At 41.0% G+C, this 21,602-nt stretch overlaps 2 long non-coding RNA genes across 2 annotated transcripts in view; one reads left to right on the top strand and one right to left on the bottom strand.

Moving 5' to 3' along the window:
* LOC120232580 overlaps window positions 1-12,828 on the bottom strand; it is a 36,941-nt gene extending 24,113 nt beyond the window's left edge. The window contains exons 1-2 of the long non-coding RNA XR_005528596.1: window positions 12,564-12,828; window positions 11,531-11,585 (exon numbers count right to left, since the gene is read on the bottom strand). This is a non-coding gene — a long non-coding RNA (uncharacterized LOC120232580). The remainder of the gene's footprint in view (window positions 1-11,530; window positions 11,586-12,563) is intronic.
* Window positions 12,829-13,370: 542 nt separating this feature from the next.
* Window positions 13,371-16,397, top strand: LOC120232586. The gene is made up of 3 exons (XR_005528597.1): window positions 13,371-13,398; window positions 15,132-15,233; window positions 16,135-16,397. It is a non-coding gene; the product is annotated as an uncharacterized LOC120232586 (long non-coding RNA).
* The last annotated feature ends 5,205 nt before the right edge of the window (window positions 16,398-21,602 follow it).

The raw sequence follows: 21,602 nt of genomic DNA, 5'->3' as shown, positions 1-21,602 counted from the left end.
TAGTGGAATATCGTTGAACATGTTAGTAGTTTATTTCTATTTATTCTGAATTCATTGTACTGATATTTATCCATTCGCCTGCTAATAAGCATTTACGAATAATGCTACTATGAACATTAATTTATGAGTCTTTGTGTAGATGCATGTTTTCAGTTCTTTCAGGTAAATACCTAGGAGCAGAACTGATAGAAATAGATGAATGTATATTTAACTTTACAAGAGACTATAAAATTGTTTTACACTATTTTACACTTCCAAAAGGAATGTATGAAGGTTCCAATGCCTCCACATTCTGGCCAAGTCTTGCTATTACCAGCCTTTTAATTTTATGCACTCTGGTGGGTATGTAGTGGTATCTCATTGTAGTTTTAATTTGCATTTTCCTGATGGCTGATGACAGAATGTACCTTTTTATATGCTTATTAACCATTCATATAATTTCTCTTATAAAGTTTTTGTTAAAATCTGTGGCCACTTTATTTATTAAATACATATTAATAAACACATAAATAAACATTATTTATTTATATAAACATTCCTTATGCACGTATTTATTTATTTTAAAGAGAGAGAGCAGGCAAGCATCCGGAGAAGGGCAGAGGGGAAGAGAGAAAATCTTAAGCAGGCTCCAGGCTCGGTGCAGAACCCAATGCAGGGCTCCATCCCATGACCCTGGGGACCCTGGGATCATGACCTGAGCAGAAATCCTAAACTGGATGCTCAACCAACTGTGCCGCACAGGCGCCTCTCTGTGGCCATTTTTTAAATTGGCTTGTTTATCTTAACTTTTGAGTTTTAAAGTTCTTTATATGTTCTGGAGGTAAGTCCTTTGTCATGTTATATGTTTGGCAGATATTTTTCCTAGGTCATGGCTATCCTTTTCATCTTCTTAACAGTGTCTTTCAAAGAGCAGAAGAGTCCAATTAACAGCTTTTCTTTTAATGTTCATTGTTTTTTTGTGTGTCCTGCCAAGAAATTGTTGTCTGCCTCCATAGTTGTGAAGATTTCCTTATGTTTTCTTCTGGACATTTTATAGCTTACATTCAGCTTTTACATGTAAGTTTAATTTTTGTGTGTATTGGACTCAGGAGCAAGGCTCATTCCCCCTACCCCCATTGAACTACGCAGTTGTTTTAGCAGGATTTATTTAAAAGGCTATCTTTTCCCCACCAAATTATCTACATGATCTTGGAGCCTTTGTCAAAAATCAATTGAAGATACATCGGGGTGCTCTGTTCTGTTGGTCTCTGTCCTTATGTCAATATCATACTGTTTTTCTCACTGTAGCTTTGTAGTTGAGTCTTGAAAATAAGTCATATAAGTCCTCCAACTTTACTCTTTCCCCAAACCACTTTGGCTATGCAAGATACTTTGCATTTTCATATATATTTTAGAATCAGCTTGTCAACTTCTAAATCAAAATACTTTGGAGAATTTTATGGGATTGAGTTTAATTTATAGAAAAGTTAAAGGAGGGGATGTGGGTGCCTCAGTCAGTTAAGCATCCAGTTTCAGCTCAGCTCATGATCTCATAATTCTGTCAATTCAAGCCCCACATCAGGCTCTCTGCTGTCAGTGCAGAGCCTGCCTCAGATCCTTTGTCCTCCTCTCTCTGTCTGCCCCTACTCCACTCATTCTCTCTCTCTCAAAAATAAACATTTGTAAAAAAAGACAACTTTGGGGTATCTGGGTGGCTCAGTCAGTTAAGTGTCTGTCTTCAGCTCAGGTCATGATCTTGCAGTTTGTAGGTTCGAGCTCCACATTGGGCTCCATGCTGACAGTGTGGAGCCTACTTGGGATTCTCTCTTTCTCCCTCTCTCTGCCTCTCCCCCACTTGCACTTTCTTTCTCTCAAAATAAACTTTTAAAAAAGAAAAAAAGAAAAATTTAAGGAGAATCAACCTCTTTCTTAAATGTTTATTTATTTATTTTTGAGAGAGAGAGAGAGAGAGAGAGAGAAAGTGGGGTTGGTCAGAGAGAGAAAGAGAGAGAGAAAGAGAATCCCAAGGAGGCTCTGAGCTATCAGCTCATGAAACATGAGACCATGACTTAAGCCAAAATAAAGAGTCAAATGTCCAACTGACTGAGCCACCTAGGCACCCCACTTTTTTTTTTTTAAGGAAAATCAATATCTTAACAATTATAAGTCCTCCAATCCATAATATATTTTTCAAGATCTTGAGGCCTTTCAAATTTCTTTCATCAAAGTTCATAGGTATCAGTGTATTAAGTGTTGCATATATTTTTGTTAAGTCCGTCTTCAAGTAGCTCATGTATTTTTACACTACTTCAAATGGTATTTTAAAATTTTAATTTCTAACTCCTAGGTGTATACCCAAGAGAATTAAAAACATGCATTCACACAAAAATGTGCCTACAAATATTCATAGCAGCATTATTCATAAATGATCAAAAAATGGAAATACTCAAATGTCCACCAACCTATGAATGAATACACAAATGTGGCATAACCATGCAATGGAATATTGTTCAGTAGTATAAAGGAATGAAGCGTTGATATATGCTGCAACATGATGAACCTTGAAAACATTATGCTAAGTGAAAGAAGTCAGACACAAAAAGGCCACATGTAGCATATGATTCCATTTACATGAAATGTCCAGATGAGGCAAATCCACAGAGATAGAAAGCAGATTAGTGGTTGTCAGAGGTTAGAAGAAAGAGTGTTTGATGATGGCTATGAGGGATTTTCGGGTAGTGATATAAATGTTCTAGAATAATATAGTGGTGGTGGCTGCACGATCTTATAAATATACTAAAATCCATTTTACTTTATTGTTTACTTTAAATTGTTTACTTTAAAATGGTGAATTTTGTTTTGTGTATTATGTCTCAATTTAAAAATCTCATTCTCCAATTGTTTGTTGTTACTATCTACAAACATAATGTTTTTTATTTATTAACCTTGTATCCTGTGATCTTCTAAATTCAATTATTAGTTCTACTTTTTTCAGGAAATTCCTTAGGATTTTCTATGACATAATGACATTCACAAATAGAGTTTTACTTTTTCATTTATATTTTTTCATTTTATAGTACTGGCTAAACCTCTAAAAAACGGTGTATGAAAGAAAGAGATTGGAAGAAAATGTGGCAAATATTAACATTTATGAAATGTTAATGAATGATTCAAAGGTATTCTTTGTACTATTCTTTAGCTATCTTTATGTCAAAACAAAAAGTTTAAAATCAAAACCAAAAACTATGTGTCACATACAGTTCTAAGTGTACATGAAATTATTTAATTCTCTCAACACTTCTGTGAAGCAGCTATTATTACCCAGTTTTACAAAAGAAGAAATGAAGGCACAGACAGGTTGAGTACCTTACCCAAGGCCACACAGTAAGCAGCAGAACAGTATTTGAATCACAGCAGCCTGGTTCCAGAGTGTATGCTCTTTAACCATTATGCTATTCTGTCTCTCCAAACACTGCATCTTTAGTTTTTATTCACAAGGACATTCATAGGTCAGCCCCTCTAACTTATTTTCTATTAGGTTATGTTTCTCAACTGGAATTCCTCTTAACCTCAGGTTTTTGTTTTGTTTATTTGAGTTGCAGCAGCTGGAGAAGAACCACTGTACTTTACTGACTTCAACAGATAAGTGCCTGCATAAACTGGTAGAGAGCTGTCACTCTAACCAAGATGGCACAGACAGTGAGGATGCTCAGGTTACAAGGATACCTTGTATAGCACTTATAGCAGAGGGGCTTAAGTCTAAAACTAACTGTAAAGAGAAAAAGGACGAGTTGTGATTCTAAGCTCATCAGTGTACTATAAAGCAAATAGTACACGTGTGGCTGCTGTGGCCTTATTTTCAACAAGGTAAGTCTAAATGGATCCATGCAGTTCATAGCAGCACTCTCAACAATAGCTAAAACATGGAAAGAGCCTAAGTGTCCATCAACGGACGAATGGATCAAGAAGATGTGGTTTATCTATACCATGGAATACTACATGGCAATGAGAAACAATGAAATCTGGCCATGTGTAGCAACATGGATGGACCTTGAGGGTGTTATGCTTAGCAAAATAAGTCAGGCAGAGAAGGACATATATCATATGTTTGCACTTATAGGATGATTAGGAGGAACTTAACTGAGGATCATGGGGGAGAAGAAGGGGGGAAATGGTGGGGGAAAGGGAGAGAGGCAAACCATAAGAGACTCTTAAATGCTGAGAAACAAACAGGACTGAAGGATGGGGGGGTGGGGAGATGGGCATGGAAGAGGGCACCTGTGGGGATGAGCACTGGGTATTATAATAGAAACCAATTTGATAATAAACTATTTGTAAAAAAAGTAAAAATATAAATAAATAAATAAACAAATAAATGGATCCATGCATTTATGCTGACATAGTGCTCTCACGGACTGTTGGTGGAAGAGAAACTGATACACTCTTTCTGGAAAATAATTTGACAACATGGGATCAAGGACATGAAGGAGCATGAAGGTCATGAAGGAGCATTCATTAAGGAGCACTGAGGAGCACTTGTGCTCCATGACAAAGAAAGTCCACTTCTAGGAAAAAAGCTTAAAGAATCAAAAGGATTACATATTTTCAGAAAGCTGCTCATTGCAGTGTAAAAAGTAAAAAATTAGAAATGGGGGTACCTGGGTGGCTCAGTCCATTGAGCATTTGGCTCTTGGTTTCAGCTGAGGTCATGATCTCACAGTTCATGAGTTTGAGCCCCACATTGGGCTCTTCGCTGATGGTATGGAACGTGCTTGGGATTCTCTCTCTGCCCCTCTGCTCATGCTCTCTCTCCCTCTCTCAAAATTAACAAACTTAAAAAAAATAGAAGTGAATGTCCAACAACATTTGAAGAGTTAGTTGAATTATGGCATGTCAATATAGTAGACTATGATGTAGCTATCAGAATTTTAACAAAATAAGAAAACTATTATAATAGATAAAATTTTAGCACCAAGAATTAACCAGCCACTTTCCCATTTCCTGAATCTCAGTAACTCTTATTTTTGGGCCCTGTTTTTGCTTTCTGCTTGAGGTCTAGTACTTTTCTAGCCCTGTAGTTTTGAAACCAACTTCATAGAGACCTCAGAGTTTTATAAGGTGTTTTGGTAGTTGCATGTGGGGAGCAAGGGAGAGGGCCAGTAAGGCTCAGGATTCCACTTTTATCAGTATTATATACTAAGGGGGCATATAAGCTTTCATTTGGAAGAACTATAGTGTGTTTTAAAGAAAGACCCAAGCTCACTTATTTCATAATTCATATGGATGACTTCTTTGGGATTGTTTGTCCCAGTTCTTGCCTCTTGAAGATGCCTTTAGAATGTAGTCTTTAGCACTTTTGGCAATACTCTTTTATTCTACCTTGTTCCCTAAGTCAGTCCACACCCAAAAGAGAAGATTCAATAACAACGTTGACTTGGGGACAGCCACTTATGAAAAGGCATATATAAAAATTTAGAGCATTAAAATTAATTAGTTATATCCAATAATAATATAAGACATGTTTCCCCAAAAGCAGAATCTGAGACAATGATTTGAATGCAGGTAGTTAATTGGGAGGCAGCAAGAATGACAGAGCAGTAAGTGGGACTAAGCAAGAGGACAAGGCAAAGGGTATATTACCAAAGTTGTTGCTGTTAGCAACAACGGCTTCCTTCCACGAGGACCACTGAAAGGGTGCAAAATACCTCTCATAGCAGCCTGTCTGGAAGCCAGGAGGCCAACTTATCCACTGACTTCTGTTCTCCACTGATGGAGAGATGCAAACTCCCCTACACTCCAGCAAGCTCCAGTGGTGTCATAAAAAGTGGAATACAGAAAGACACATGGCAGGGTTTTGGGATAGAATGCTGTGAGCATGAGTAAGTCAGAACTGTCTAAGAGATGAGCCAGGGGGGATGTGATGTGGGCACCAGACGGGCCTGCTATAACATGTCATAAGCAATGCTTCCTCTGAGTTTTTAAAAATGTGAGCAAGCAGCCATGTTACACGAGCAGTAGAAAAATGAGTACAGACACATAAATATAATAAAATTGGGATAATGAATAGTCCAGTGCTTACCTTGTTACTTTCATAAATGTTCTCCAAGAGTGGATTTGCATGTGTATGTACATGCGTGCAAAACTATGAAGAGACGGAGTTTCATTTTCTACCTTGAACAGAGACATCACTCTGAAACTTGAAGACACATTGAGCAAGACAGTGTAAGTTTCCCCAGAATTTGCAGAAATTTGGGAGAAGTTTTAGACTTCTACAAGGTAGGTGAGCCTACCATATCTAATCTTGAGTAACTGAGAAATTCCATAAGACAAAATTGAATCTGATACCAAGTAATGAGATGCTAGTATTTAGTAGCTATAACTAACATTAACATGCACGATAGGGGCGCCTGGGTGGCTCAGTTGGTTAAATGTCCAACTTCGGTTCAGGTCACAATCTCACAGTTCGTGGGTTCAACCCCACATTGGGCTCTGTGCTGACAGTTCAGAGCCTGGAGCTCACTTTGGATTCTGGGTCTCCCTCTCTCTCTGCCTCTCCCCCTCTCATGCTCTGGTGCTCTCTCTCTCAAAAATAAAATAAACATTGAAAAAAATGCACGATAATTAGGTGAAGTCTAGACCACTCCCACCATCGTATCTAAGGCTTTGGGACAAAAGGAACAGAGAAGTAACAAGGGAGGGGATATAAACCAGCTTTGCAAGGGGCTTTCTGCTCAGGCAGAGTGTGTTTTAGGGTCTTAAACCTAGGCTGTAGCTGAAGAATCTAGAGACTTGAGAACACATGCTCTATCATCCCTAGTTGAAGTTCAGTCCCTCAGCAGCAAAACCCCTGGGAAGTATTTGCCTCAGGTTGTATTTGTAAACAAGTAGGACAACAGGAATATAGTGGAACTATCTTAAGTAGTGAAATGTTTTTTTCTTTTCTTGTTGTTGTTGATGGTGTGTGTGTATGTGTGTAAACCCATGAAGGGCCTGCGCTTCTCGTGTTGGTGCATCAATGTTCCATCTAGCCTGAAGACACAGACTAGAGTGAAACATTAGGAAGGGCAAGGGAGTGTTTTCCATGGTTTTGATCATGTCATTCCATGCTTAAAAGGTTCTCATGGCTCCTTAATGTGAGGAAGTATGCTAAAGTAATGAAATATTTTGGTACTGGGCCAAATATGTGCTTATTCAACATAAAAATAAACAAATATGACAATGGATTATAATCCTGTGTACAAGGACCCCTCTCCAAGACCACCCTCACACTCAAAATAAATAAGTATGGGGGCGCCTGGGTGGCTCAGTCGGTTAAGCGTCCGACTTTCGCTTAGGTCATGATCTTGTGGTTCATGGGTTCGAGCCCCGTGTCGGGCTCTGTGCTGTCTGCCAGCTCAGAGCCTGGAGCCTGTTTCAGTCTGTGACTCCCTCTCTCTCTGACCCTCCCTTGCTCACGTTGTCTCTCTCTCTCTCCTAGAAATAAATAAAACATTAAAATAAATAAATAAATACCAAATTTATAAAATAAATAAATAAATAAGTATGGCAACAAATTATTAATCCTACGTTTTAAATCAATAAATATCATAACAGATAATGACCCTCCCCAAGAACACCCTCATGTTCGATAATATAGGAACTCAAAAGTCAGAGAAGTTGTTATACTGATGGCTATAGTTTATTACAGTGAAAGTATACAGATTAAAATTGGCAATGGAAAAAGGCACCTAGTGCAGAGGATAAGGGAGACCAGGTGCAAGCTTGTAGTGTCCTGCCCAGTGGAGTCCTGTGGGCATTAATCAGTGAAGTATTGCCAACTAGGGAAGCTCACCTGAGCCTTGGTGTCCAGGGTTTTTACTGGGCGTAGGTCACATAGACATGGCTGACTGCCCTGGTGGCTGACGTTAATTTTCCAGCCCCTCCAGAGGTCAAGCCGATACTGTGTGGTCCAAAGACCCCCACCATAAATCACATCATTAGCGTGTCTGGTATGAACCAAGGCTTCAGGTAAACAAAGATACTCTTAATGGGCAGGGCATTCCAAGTGCTTAGAAGTTACTGCCCTGGAACCTGGCAAGGACCAAATCTTTCTTTGCAATGTACAAACTGTCCAGTTTGGACAAACTGGACCTGTTTAGTTAATCCTTTACTACACAAATTCATTGAATGAAATAAGAATCCATGAGTCTGTACTGAAATAGATAAGGAAAATTCATTCCTGTGGAATAATGATAACTAGCGATTACAGAATAAATGATGGAGTTAGAAAAATTACTATTTGGTAAATATAATAGTTGTTTCAAGAAAAGAATCATTAGTGGAGGCAGCACTGAGTTAATTGGTGACCCCCTAAAGGTTTTGTGTTCATGTTCCAATCCTCAGAACATGTGAATATGATCTTACTTGGTAAAAGGGTCTTTGCAGATGTAATTAAATTAAGGATCTTGAGATGAGATCATCCTGGATTACCCAAATGGGCCCTAAATCCAATGGCAAGTGCTCTTATAAAAAACATAAGAAAAGGGGTACCTGGCTGTCTCAGTCAGAAGAGCAACTCTTAAAAAAAGAACAACTCTTGATCTCCAGGTCATGGGTTCAAGCCCCATGTTTTAGTAGAGATTACTAAAAAAATAATAATAATAAATAATAAAATAAAATAAACCCCAAAACATGAGAAGACAACTATACAGAAGAGAAGGACTTGTAAAGACTGAGGCAGAGATTGGAGTTCTGTGGCCACAACCCAAGGAATGCCACCAGAAGCTGGAAGAGGAAGAGACGATTTCTTCTCTAGAGCCTTCAGGGGGCGCACACAGCCCAGCAGACATCTTGATATCAGACTTCAGAATTTTAAGACCATAAATTTCTGTTGTTTTAAGCCAGATAGTTTGTGATCATTTGTTGCAAAAGCCACAGAAACTAATGCAGAAGCTAAAAACAGTGGTAAAAGAATAATGCTTCAGAAATTTACATAGTCTTAAAGTACCCACAAGATACGTATTATTATAAGTTTTTTTTAATGTTTACTTTTTTTGAGAGAGAGAGACCGTGCAAGTGGGGTAGGGACAGAAAAAAAGGGAGACACAGAATTGGAAGCAGGCTCCAGCCTGGCTCTGAGCTTTTAGCACAGAGCCCTATGTGGGGCTTGAACTCACAAACTGTAAGATCAGGACTTCAGCCAAAGTCACCAACTGAGCCACCCAGGTACCCTGATGTGTATTAATTAGAAAGGAAAATATAGTAACTCTTCAGTGAAGAAACTTGGCAGGACCAAGCTTATGGAGTTTTGGAGTCAAAAAAACAGCTGGCTTGAAGCTTCACTTGCACCATCATCAATTTGTAACTTAACTTCATTATGCCTCAATTTCCTGTAAAATGGAGATAATAAAAACCAACCCACATCTTAAGGATATTTTGAGGATTAAATGTAACAATCTATGTAAAGCCCATAGCACAGGACCTAGCACATATGTATTCAATATTTATTAGTTATTCTTTTTTTTTTAAGATTTTATTTTTGAGTTCTCTACACCCAAAATGGAGCTTGAATTCACAACCCCAATATCAAGGGTGGTACAGTCCAACAACTGAGCAAGGCTGGTGCCCCTATTTATTGGTTACTTTGATGAGAATAGCTATCATCTACAGAATGAGGTTTAAATTTCCTATAATCTATTCAAGAAGATAAAAGATACATTCAACGAAAGACTTCATGATCAGGCCATACCCCTATCTTTCCAGCTCATACTTAAATTGTTCTTCATCCCAGACCTCCTGTTCTCCTATTCAACCTTCCTTTTTTCAACCCCTCATCAGTTAAGCCATTCACCAGAGCCTGAGTCCATCCATATCCATAGCTCAGACCATTACTTACACATAAAAAACTGATGAGCAAGTATGCTTCTTGAAGTTCTGCTATTGAGAGGAATGCACCTCATCACTGTCTTTCAATGACACCCCTGAGTGAGGCTGTGGCTTCCAAAGAAGCAGGATCTTCTGACTCCCTAGCTATCTCCCTGATGGATATGACAGGCAATAGAGAGCAGTCAAAGATGACTGATAGGGTTAAGCCCCAGAGACAGAGAAAATAATAGTGGGACTTACTGTATTTCTGATGTCTTAATTTCTGATGCTGACCTAAGGGACTGAAATTAGGGCTGCCCTGGCAAAGATGGGGCTTATAGTTCCCAATGCCAGAAAAGAAAGGAAAAATGAAAAACTAACCAAGCCAACTCCCCTCATCAATCCACTTCCCACAGACATACTACTGATATTCTCGGTAAAACCACAAACTTGACCTCCTTGGATCTTTCCAGTTAGCAGTTGGTCTGTTTATAACATTAAAATATATGAACTTATTGGGGCACCTGGGTGGCTCAGTCAGTTGAGCATCTGACTTCGGCTCAGGTCATGATCTCACAGTTTGTGGGTTCAAGCCCTGTGTCAGGCTATGTGCTGACAGCTCAGAGCCTGGAGCCTGTTTCAGATTCTGGGTCTCCCTCTCTCTCTGCCCCTCCCCCACTCGTGCTCTGTCTCAAAAATAAATAAACTATAAAAACATATATATATGAACTTATTGACTGCCTTTCCCAACAAACTAATGAGTAAGGCTGCCTCAGTGGAGATGGAGTTCCATTGTTCCTTCCTCCACCTGATTGCCTCCATCAACTTAAAGCAAGTGGCTGAACGCTGGGCCTCAGTTTCCTCAACAACAAATTAAGGGTGATGAACTACTCAGTGTAACTTCAAGCTTCCTAGAAGTTGAAATGTTTTGTGATTTTCTAATGGTATGGGAGGAAAGCCGGGAAATGTGAGGACACTGTTCATGATATATTCTGAGGCATTAATAACTCCTAGAGAATAAACTCAGAAGGAAATGAAGATTGAGGTGAGGAAGAGGAAAGACTCCTTCTAAAGTGTAAGATTTCAATTTAATTTGTGACCACACTGCCTTTGATTTCATTGATTTTTCAGAACTTGCTCCCCAATTTTAGAATTGAGATAGAAATAGTGGGCAAAGGAACATCACATATGGTGACAGAGGAATATTATTTTTAAAATACTCACCAAAAATTTCTCTTATTTTCTTTTCTGATTTATGTGACATAAATAAACTACATAATGGTGCGAGAGACTATAAAGGTTTTATTACCACTTGTTTGGTATTGGTTGCATAACTCATTCTGAGTTGTGGGTATCTCAAACTAAGTGCCGTAAAACATTTACAGCATGCCGCCCCACTTCCTACACTTTCCGTGAAGACAAAACTTTAGTGCTCACAAAAATACTTATAAATGTAATAGTTAGTAGTGAGAACTTTCTTCTTTTATTTGGATTACAGATCTCTAGTCTGTAGCAAGAAAAATAAAATGTTGTAAGGAAGATTTATGTTACTTCTCCGCAGGATCTCAGATTATCTGGCAAATTCCTTCCCCAAGGAAAACTACTTTTCAAAGAAACCCTCAGTAAATGCATACTGGAATTAACATAAAATTGGCAAGATCACTTGTGTCTACACGTTGGAATTCATTTGTAAATAACGACTACTCACTTCCTTGCTTTCCCACCCCGGACCAGACTCCCAAGCATCACAGGTGCCGAAAGACCTAGAAAAAGGAAGCAATAGAAACAAAAGGATGTTGGCGCCAGGAAGAAAACAGAATCTCCCAGAACAAAAATAATCTCAGAAGGAATAGCAGATTCGGTATCAGGTATTACTGAAATTTAAACTGATTCCTAAAATGGTGAACAGCGATAGTTTTATTTACTAGGTCTTCTACTATGCCTGTCTGTTTAAACCTTTAAGCTTATCTTGAGGGGCAGATTTTGGGTGCTAACCACGTAATAGTTATTAAACTAGTATTTATTTTTTTTAAGGGTGATGGTCAATAAATATAAACTTTAACTTTACTGTTTAACTTTTACTTTATGCCTTAAGAACCAAATGACTTCTAGGATCCCTAAAGTTGACTATTCATGAGTTATAGAAGAAACACAGCTCTGATTTAACACAGATCTTCAAATAATCATTAAATTAACCACTGCCAAACAGCGTGAAGGTCAGGTAAGAAATGTTTGGGTAGAGTCTTGCTGAAGTCCCAAGACTCAAACAAAAAACTTCAACACAAACTGTGCACAGTGAGTTTAAATATATTGTAATTAAAGTCATCCAGATGGTAGTTGGATTAGTCAATGAAGAGGCAGTATTTACCTTGGGATAGAAGATTCTGAAATCCAGAATGAGAAAAATCCCTAAGGTGGGGGTGGGGACAGTTAATAAGAACCCCTGGGAAAGGTCCTTTCAACGAGGATTGGAAAATAATACGTTTGAATTTGAATCTCTTTGAATATAAATCTCCCCTAACAGCAGGAAAAGGGTCCTCTAGCCCAGTAAGCTTTGTGCAGGAAGGGAGTAAACGGAACTGTAAAACAGCCCGCTCAGCTGTTTCTGGTTTGGGACTTGGGCGCAGAGAAAGAAATCGCGATGTGGGAAATGAGTATTTGAGACACTCAAAATAACTCGAAGGGTCAAATAACGAACTCCAGGCAAAGCGTTGACAAGCCTCCCCCTTTGCAGCACCTACTCTGGGTTTCCGCTCAATTTCCCCTCCCTCGCGCGAGGCGAACTGCAGACGCGGCCCCTTCCCACGCGGGGCGCGGCGAGCGTGGACAGCTCCCCTTGGAGCAGCCGAGGGCGGGAAGTCCGCGGCCCGCTGGCTACCGCGGGCGGGCACCCCTCCGGGTGCCCGAAGCCGGCTGGCCCGGCAGGCCTCGAGCCTTCTCCGCTTCGGCTGGCCAGAAAGAGGCGGCCGGTGGCGGCAGAGGCCTCGCGAGCCGCCCGTCTGGCCCGCGAGCCGCGAGCGCGGGGCGCCGAGGGGAGGCGGGGCGAGGCCGCGGGGCGGAGGGGGGCGGGAGGTGCATCCTGGGAAATCCACCAACATGGGGCGAAGCGGCCACCGCCGCCGCCGTGAGTCCTGGTCGCGGATGCCGCCGCTTCCCTGACGCCCAGCTGGGGCCTCGCGGCGCGCCGCGGCCTGGGTTCCCCTGGCAGAGACCGGCCAGCGCGCCCTCCGCCCGTCCTCCCGCCAGGGCCATGTGAGGGGGCAGCTCCCTCCGCCGCCGCCTCCTCCTCTTCCTCCCCCCGCCCCCTCCCTCCCCTCCCGCCCCCCTCACACTGGGCCCTAGAGGAGCCCCCACTGCTGCCCGCCCTCCCTACGCAACCCCCACGATGGACAGGAACTACGCGACCTCCGGCTTCGCGGACCCGCCGCCGCCGCCCGCGCCCCCCGCTGCCCCAGCCACCGCCAGCGCCGCCGCGCCACCCCCCGCCCCCGCCTGGGCCTACGAACCCCGAGCCGCGGCCGCCGCGGCCGCCAGCAGCAGCTGCAGCAGCGGCAGCAGCCCCAGCCTCAAGGCCAGGTAGGGAGGGTGGGCGGCGGGGTCGTCGTGGGCCAGGAAAGGCCGGGGATGCGTTTGGGGCCTTCGCCCCTGTGCAGCGCCGCCCAGGGGTCCGGGCCGGGCGGGGAGCCTTCCACTCTTCTCCCCCATGCCCGCGTCGGGAGAGGCTGTTGATGACTCTTCTGAGGTGGTCTTGGAGTGGGTGGGGGCGCCCAGGGCAGGATTCGCGCCTGGGGCTCCTTGGGGACTGTGAGTAAAAGGGAAGGCTGGGCGGGAGTCGTGGGTCTCCGTCACCTCGCGGGTCTTGGGCTCTCTCACATGGTGAAGTTTGGGTTCGTGCCTAAACTCGGCGATCAGGGAGACCCGGGACTGGCTCCGAGGGGCTAAGAGGGGCTCTGAGGAGTTCCGGGCAGTGACATTCCATTGTACTCAAACGGACAATGTGGTTGGGGACCCCGGCAGTGTGAGGGTGGGGGAGGCGCGAAAGGAAGAGGCGTCGCTGTGTCCCTGACATTGGGGGACCCGGGAGGACTGGACTGCTGGAGAACCCCTGGGGCGTGGGGCCCGGGAGGGGGCCTGGAGGGGCGCGAAAGCTGCGAAGGGGCTGGGTGACATATGTTTGCAGCGGTGGCCAAGATTAAGCTTTTTCTTTTCCACGCGTTCAAAGTTACTGTTGGGTTTCCTCCCCTTTTAACAACAGCAGGAAGTAAGGGATCTTTTTTGCATTCTGTATCTTGGGGTGACTAAGAGTTGGGAAGAAATTGGAGCGGGGGTCAGCGAAGGCCATAAAGGTTGAAGAACAGAAGCATGCTTCTCCGTCTCGGCTTCTGAAACCCTGGTTCATTATGTAGCGCGGGGTTCAAGAGTTCATCCTTGCTCCATCATGACCAAGAGAATCCAAAATGTTGGCTCTTACTAGATATTTAAGCTCGCGAGAAATGTGTAGTAGTGCCACACTGTGAAATGGTCCATTTGAATGATAACTGAAGGCGTGGTCTGCTTTGGACGATTCGGGAGCGGGGTGTTTTAAAGCCACCTCTGCCGAACAATGCAGAATCTGGTAGGTGCAGCTTCTGATTACAAGGACCAGGGAATCCTGGGTTGCTAATGACTTCATCCTCAGCTACCAACAGGAAGCTTCGTGGCTTTATGATCTCATCAGATTTCTTCACTATTGTCACAACAGAAGTGAACTTTTTTTTACTTTATATATTGCAGTGTTCTAGGTTATCTTCTTTGTTTTTATGAAAGTTCCACGTTCATGATTTGGAAAATAATGTGTGAAGAATAGCTGGTCTTTTGTCTTAAATACTAGCTCGGGATGATTGTGAGAGAATGAGAAAATTTTGGTTCAAGAAAAGGGAAATAAGCTTTCTTAGAAAATTTTAGGTCCTTTGTTTAAAAGAGCTGGGATTTTAAAAAGAATAATAATGTGATGTGCCAATTTGGAGCTAAATAATTGCTGAAACTTTTCAGAAATAGTCATAACTTTGTATTATGTACAATTAAGACATTGCAAGGAGTTTTATGAAAGATGTTTGGCACTTTTCCCATTAATTTTTTTATGCTAATTTGACTATCGTTTTTCAAGTAGCTTTTGCAATGAGTATGATAATTTACAAATTAAAATTACTTTCTCTTCAGTGAACAGTAATGATAGGTATTTATGTAGCATTCTTTATGTTTTAAATGAAAAGTGTTTTATTAGGTAAATGGAACAATTTCTACCTAGTTATTTCTGTTGTTTCTTTTAGCAGAATACTTCTGAGGCAAGAAACTAAAATCTACTTGTCATATTTTCCAAATGTTATTTATCAAAGTAACAAAGAATGACTTCCCAAACACATTTGAAAACAGTAAGTAGATTCATTTGGGACACATAATCTAAAAGAGATTTATTTTCTGTTTTTTGGAAGTTATTGATTCTTAACTGCTAAGCACCCCCCTTTAAAAATATGTATTTTGGGGGTGGAGTCAACTAAATTTTACATAGAAAATGCAGGCTTTCCCCCTCCCCCACCAACTTGCTTTGTTAACATCTTGTGTTAGGATCAGGCCATCTGTACAGGGCTATGCACACTTCTTAATTGTACCTCATTTTATTCTTCAAATTGTGCAATGTCCTCTTTCATTTCAGTTATATAGAAAATACTGAATCTGAAATATGGCCTGTAAGTCTTCAGGTATTTTGCATTTTCGGAAGCCTGTTCATATTTTTATAACATTTTAGAACTCTTTTTCATAATTTATATAACAGTTGAATGTTTTTGTTCCCCTTTGCGGCAGTTTCTTCTTGAAGGTGCAAATGAGTACTAGTGTGATGATATGATATGGATTCTTATCCATAAAGAATTAGTCTGTCACCTTGTTTCCACTAACTTATTCAGAAGTGAACAGATGGTAATGACATTCAGTTGCTACTGACATGGGATCTAGCATCCTACTTTGTGTCTTTGCTTAGTCCCGAAATGGAGCATTTTCATCAGTTGATGGGAAAGAACATTGTAAACAATTCTGCATTACTTTGAAGTAATACTTTTTTGGCATAACAGTTCCATCAAATATGAGATTTCTCTTGTTTTAACAATTAAAAAATATAGAGCTAATGGGAAACTCCAGCCTTTTACCTTTGGGCATATAGAGAGTTTTCTAAATATTTCTGAATATGTCTGAAATACTTGTGAAGTAAATGGGAAATTCAGGGACAAAAATTGGTCTCATAAATCTCCATTTTTTGTGTGTGCTCTTCTCCATTAGTTTTAGGGTCCGAATGGACATATCTTGCCCTATCATCATGCATTTGGAAATACTTTTCTGTGGGGCTGTCTTAGATACTGTTAATACCTTTGCATACTTCTGGAAATAAGATGATCATCAGGAAACTGCAGACCTGCTGCCTTTTCTCTTGTTATGTCTTGTACAGAGCATCGAGAGGCAGTTTTCATCATAGTGATGATAGATATGTTTGTGTTTGAATGTGTACCAGAAAGTGACTCAATAAAAATGCTTTGTTTAAAGTAGGTTTATATCTTTTTGTAACTTTGTCAGTCTATTTTTTTGCCACCAGTTTTTAAAAATTTCCTCATATATAAGTTCTTTCTGATTATAGTATGAATGTGTAATGAGTAGGGATAGGTACCCCTCCAAAAAACAGAAAAATAATTAGCTTAAAACTGGTCAACTACTATCTTGAGGACTTTGGGCAAGTTTTAAATCTAGAGTTTCTCTCAAGGCTTTTGGAAAAAGGCCTCGTAAGATCACAGTTTATGAGTAGAGAAAATCCCAAATTAGCAAAAGCTTATTGCAAACAAACTTTTGTTGTTCAGACAGTATTTTCTCATAGAGACAATGTTGTAAGTAATAATAGATATATTTACTGAACTAATTTGTCCTACTTACTGTTTTAAGTGATACATATGTGCATGCATGCACATACACACTTAATCTTAACAGTCCTTTGAGGTAGATATTATTTTTACCATTTGTAAATGAGGAAACTAAGGCATAGAGACATAGACATAAAGTATAACTGAAAGTATAATTAAGTATAATATATTTATAGCCACTTAGCTAGTAAGTAGGGGAGCTGGGATTTAAACCTGAGCATTTTGTTTAATTCCTATACTGCACTATTTCATGGTAAGATAGTCTACCAATGTAATCTGCCTATGTTATGGGTTAAAAGAGCTTTTATGGCTGGTCTAGAAACCTACCATCTTTAGTATCCTGATTTCAGTGTTCATGTCACCATTGACCTTTTAAAAATGTGCTTCTTAAAAAATTTTTATTTTATTTTATAATGTTTATTTTTGAGAGAGAGAGAAAGTGCAAGCAGAGGAGGGGCAGAGAGAGAAGGAGACACAGAATCTGAAGCAGGCTCCAGGCTCTGAGCTGTCAGTACAGAGCAATGCAGGGCTTGAACCCGTGGACCATGAGATCATGACCTAAGCTGTAGTTGGATGCCCAACCGACTAAGCCACCCAGGAGCCCTGAAACATGCTTTCTTTTACTTTCATAGCACTGTGCTTTGTTGGTTTTCCTCTCACTTTTCTAACCCACTGCTTTCCCCTGTTCTTCACCAATTCTTCCTCTTGTAATCTCTACATGTTGTTGCTTTCTCCGGACTTTAAACTGATATGATTTCTTGTGCTTTCTCCTGAGGATAATTACATCCATGCTATGACTTTTTTTTTTTTAAAGTTTATTTATTTATTTTTGAAAGAGAGAAAGAGAAAATGAGCTGGGGAGGGAAAGAGGGAGAGAATCCATAGCAGACCCACAGTGTCAGTGCAGAGCCCGATGCAGCGCTCAGCCCCACAAACCGTGAAATCATGACCTGAGCTGAAACCAAGAGTCAGAAGCTTAACTGACTCAGCCACCCAGGCGCCCTATGACTTTAAATACCATCTCAGGGGATGCCTATGTATATGTCTAAGGCCCAAACCTGTTCTGATCACCTAATCACATAACCAGCTATCTCTCTGAGCTTTTACTTGGGTATATAATGACCATTTAGGGATGAACTCATGCTCTCCCCACCTATTCCACTGCTTCTTCTCTAATGAGGCCTGTCTCAGGAAGTCACTTTTGTCCATCTAGTTGCCCAGGTCAACCTGGGAGTTATGTGTGCTCAGTCACCAATCCCTACTGCTTTTTTATCTCTCAAATATATCTTGAAATTGTCTACTTCTTTGTACTTCTTTCCCTTCCACTGATCCAAGCCACCATTATTTTTCACAATAACTGCAGTCTGCTCCAAACTAAATAATCTTGAGCCTTTTCTTCCTTCAGTTAGCTCTTCTAGAATTCAGACTGTTTTTTTTTAAACATAAATTTACCAGTTCAATCATGTTGCTCTTTTGCTTTATAAAACCTTTCCATGGGTACCCCTGCATCTTAGGATCAAGTTGTTGTTGTTGTTGTTGTTGTTTTTAATGTTTATTTTTGAGAGAGACAGACAGAGTGTGAGCAGGGGAGGGACAGAGAGAGAGGGAGACACAGAATTCAAAGCAGGCTCCAGGCTCTGAGCTGTCAGCACAGAGCCAGATGCAGGGCTTGAACCTACAAACCGTGAGATCATGACCTGAGCCGAAGTCAGACACTCAACCCACTGAGCCACCCAGGCGCCCCTCAAGTTTTAAAAATTTATAAAATGACATATATGGCCCTGCATTTACTAGCCCATTTTAAATTCCTTGGGCCATTCTAAATTCCTTCCTACCTTAAAAACTTTCATACGTGCTGTTACCTCCACCTAGATAACTCACCCTTCCCCACCCCTTTACCTGTCCTCTTAAGGTATTTATGTCAGAAATCCACTGCCTTCCATCCTGTGTTGTTTTGTGCAATGGTATATATGTTTTCACAGTACATTTTACTGTACTTTATTTTATTTTTTTTAATGTTTTATTTATTTCTAGGGGAGAGAGACAGAGAGAGAGAGAGAGACAGCGTGAGCAGGGGAGGGTCAGAAAGAGAGGGAGTCACAGACTGAAACAGGCTCCAGGCTCTGAGCTGGCAGTCAGCACAGAGCCCGACGCGGGGCTCGAACCCACAAACCGCGAGATCATGACCCAAGCGAAAGTTGGATGCTTAACCAACTAAGCCACCCAGGCGCCCCCATTTTACTGTACTTTAATGTAATTCTTAGGACTATGGTCATATATCTATATGCTATTTATGTAATAGATACCCTCCTCTTTAGAATCGAAGTTCTTTGAGGGTCACTGTTTTGCATACTGCTGTATATCTAGTACTTACTCTAGTGTCGGGCATATAGGTGGTGCTTAATACATATTTATGACACGAAAGCCTGAACTCTTGAGTTAGTGTGGGAATTAGAAGCCCATTTCTTCCTGCTGCAGCTTCTACTGCTCAACCCTGTAATAGGAACCAAGACGAAGGGCTTAGGATGTTTGTGATTATCATTGGTTAGAAGTGAGGATGTAGGCTGCTGCTTGCTTTCTACCTTTCCTTGCTATGCTGTCTGGAACAATGAATACTAAAATGTATCTAGCAAAACTTAGTCCATTTTTTCATTCACTAAACAAATATTTGAGTGCCCACAGTACACTAGACACTGTTGTCTTTATTCCTGGTGTTATATATTTCTTCAGTGAAAACTTGAGAAATCATTCAGTCATTCATTAGAATGTATTGAGCATCTTTGAGTTTTTGTTACTGAGCTAAGTTCTATGGGCTACCCAAAAAATGAAAAAGACACTACCCTACCTTTCAAAGAACTTATTTGTGATCCAGAGAGGAGACAGGGTAATGTCACCTTGCTGCCTCTCTCCTTGGCTTCTAAATATTGAAGTGCCCAGGGGCTTGGCGTTCTATCCTTTTTCCTTCTCTCCTCACTTACCCTAGGTGAAGTTTCCATGCACATCATTTAACTTTCAAATATATATGGCTATTTTCCTATCTAGTTACCTGCCTCCCCATCATCTCCACTTGGGTATTGGGTAGGCATTTCAAACATAGTATGTCCAAAACAGGGTTATCGTCCTAACCCCCCAACCTGGTCCTCCTTTAACCTTCCCCAACCTCTGTAAATACCACTTGCTTAGTAGTGCTGGCCCAAAGACTGGAGCCATCTGTGATTCATTTCTTTCCCCCCTATTCATCCCCTCGGTAAATCCTGTTGGTTTGATCTCCATATCCATAATTTCCCACAGGACTATTGCAGTTCCTCCTATTGCTTTCCTTGCTTCCACTCCAGCCCTTCTAGAGTTTATTAAACTTGCAACAGCCAGTTAACATTGCAAAATATAAATCAGGTAATGTTGTTACCCTGCTTAAAACCTTCCATTGTTACTCAGAGGAAAATCCAAAGTCCTATCATGGCCTACAAGGCCCTGTGTGATCTGAGCCTCAGCTCATTCTCCAACCTCATTATTCTACTCCCTGTACCATCCTTCAGCCATTCTGGCTTTATGTCTGTTCCTAAAACATGGAAAGATTATTTGTGTCCTAGGAATTTTGCACTGGCTGTTCTCTTTATCTGGTATTCTCTTCACAGGTCTTTGCTTTGCCACTTCTTCTGGACATTCAGGTCCTCTCCCAGATGTTACTGCCTCATAAAGTCTTTCTTTGACTAAGCTATCTAAAGTAACCTCTCATCATTGCATCATATCATAGAGTTTTATTTTCTTCATAGCATTATCACTGTCTGAAGTAATTTTGTAGATTTATGTGTATTATTTGTTACCACCCTTTCCTCATCCCTCTACCACTAATAGAATGCATGTTCCATGAAGACACGGATCTTGTCTGTCTTGTTCACCTCAGAAGACAGCTTAGAGATGGGGTGCCTGGGTGGCTCAGTCGGTTAAGCATCCAACTTCAGCTCAGGTCATGATCTCACAGTTTGTGGGTTCAAGCCCCACATCAGGCTCTGTGCTGATGGCTCAGAGCCTGTTTCAGATTCTGTGTCTCCCTCTCTCTCTGCCCCTTCCCCACTCATTCTCTGTCTCTCAAAACTGAATAAATGCTAAAAAAAAATTAAAAAAAAAAAAAAAAAAGCTTAGAGTAGTGGTTGATAGCGTAAATTCTGAAGTCAGATTTTGGGGATTATAATTTGACTCTACTTGCACTATGATCTTAAATAAGTTTCTTAATCTATATGTGCCAGAGTTCCTTGTATAAAATGAGCATATTTTCTTTTATTTATTTATTTATTTTTAGAAAATTAAAAAAATTTTTTTTAATGTTTAGTTATTTCTGAGAGAGACAGCGAGAACAGGGGAGGGTCAGAGAGAGAGGGAGATAAGAATCTGAGTAGGCTCCAGGCTCTGAGCTAGCTGTCAGCACAGAGCCCGACGCGGGGCGTGAACCCACAAACTGTGAGATCATGACCTGAGCCGTGAGCCAAAGTTGGACCCCCAACCAACTCAGCCACCCAGGCACCCCGAGCATATTTTCTTTTAAAGTTTATTATCATTATTTTTTTTGTGTGTGCACGCATGTGCATGAGAGAGAGAGTGAGAGAGAGTGTGAGAGTGAGCATAAGTGGGGGAGTGTCTGGCAGACACATTGTTAAGTGTCTACTAAGCATTCAGCAAGTGAATTGAAACCCTGTACTACTAAGCAGAATATTTATTTCTTTTTAAGTGTTAACCAAAATGCTTTGGGGACTTAGAAGGAAATATTATATAAAGTTCAAGGGAATCACGGAAGCGTTTGTCAGATGTATTACATATAACTGACCTGAATTATTGTTAATG

Source organism: Hyaena hyaena, unplaced genomic scaffold, assembly GCF_003009895.1.
Source record: "Hyaena hyaena isolate Hyena2069 unplaced genomic scaffold, ASM300989v1 scaffold_74, whole genome shotgun sequence".
NCBI classification, from domain to species: Eukaryota; Metazoa; Chordata; class Mammalia; order Carnivora; family Hyaenidae; genus Hyaena; species Hyaena hyaena.
Note: the sequence above shows the minus strand (reverse complement) of the source record. Positions and strands in the feature narration are given on the sequence as shown.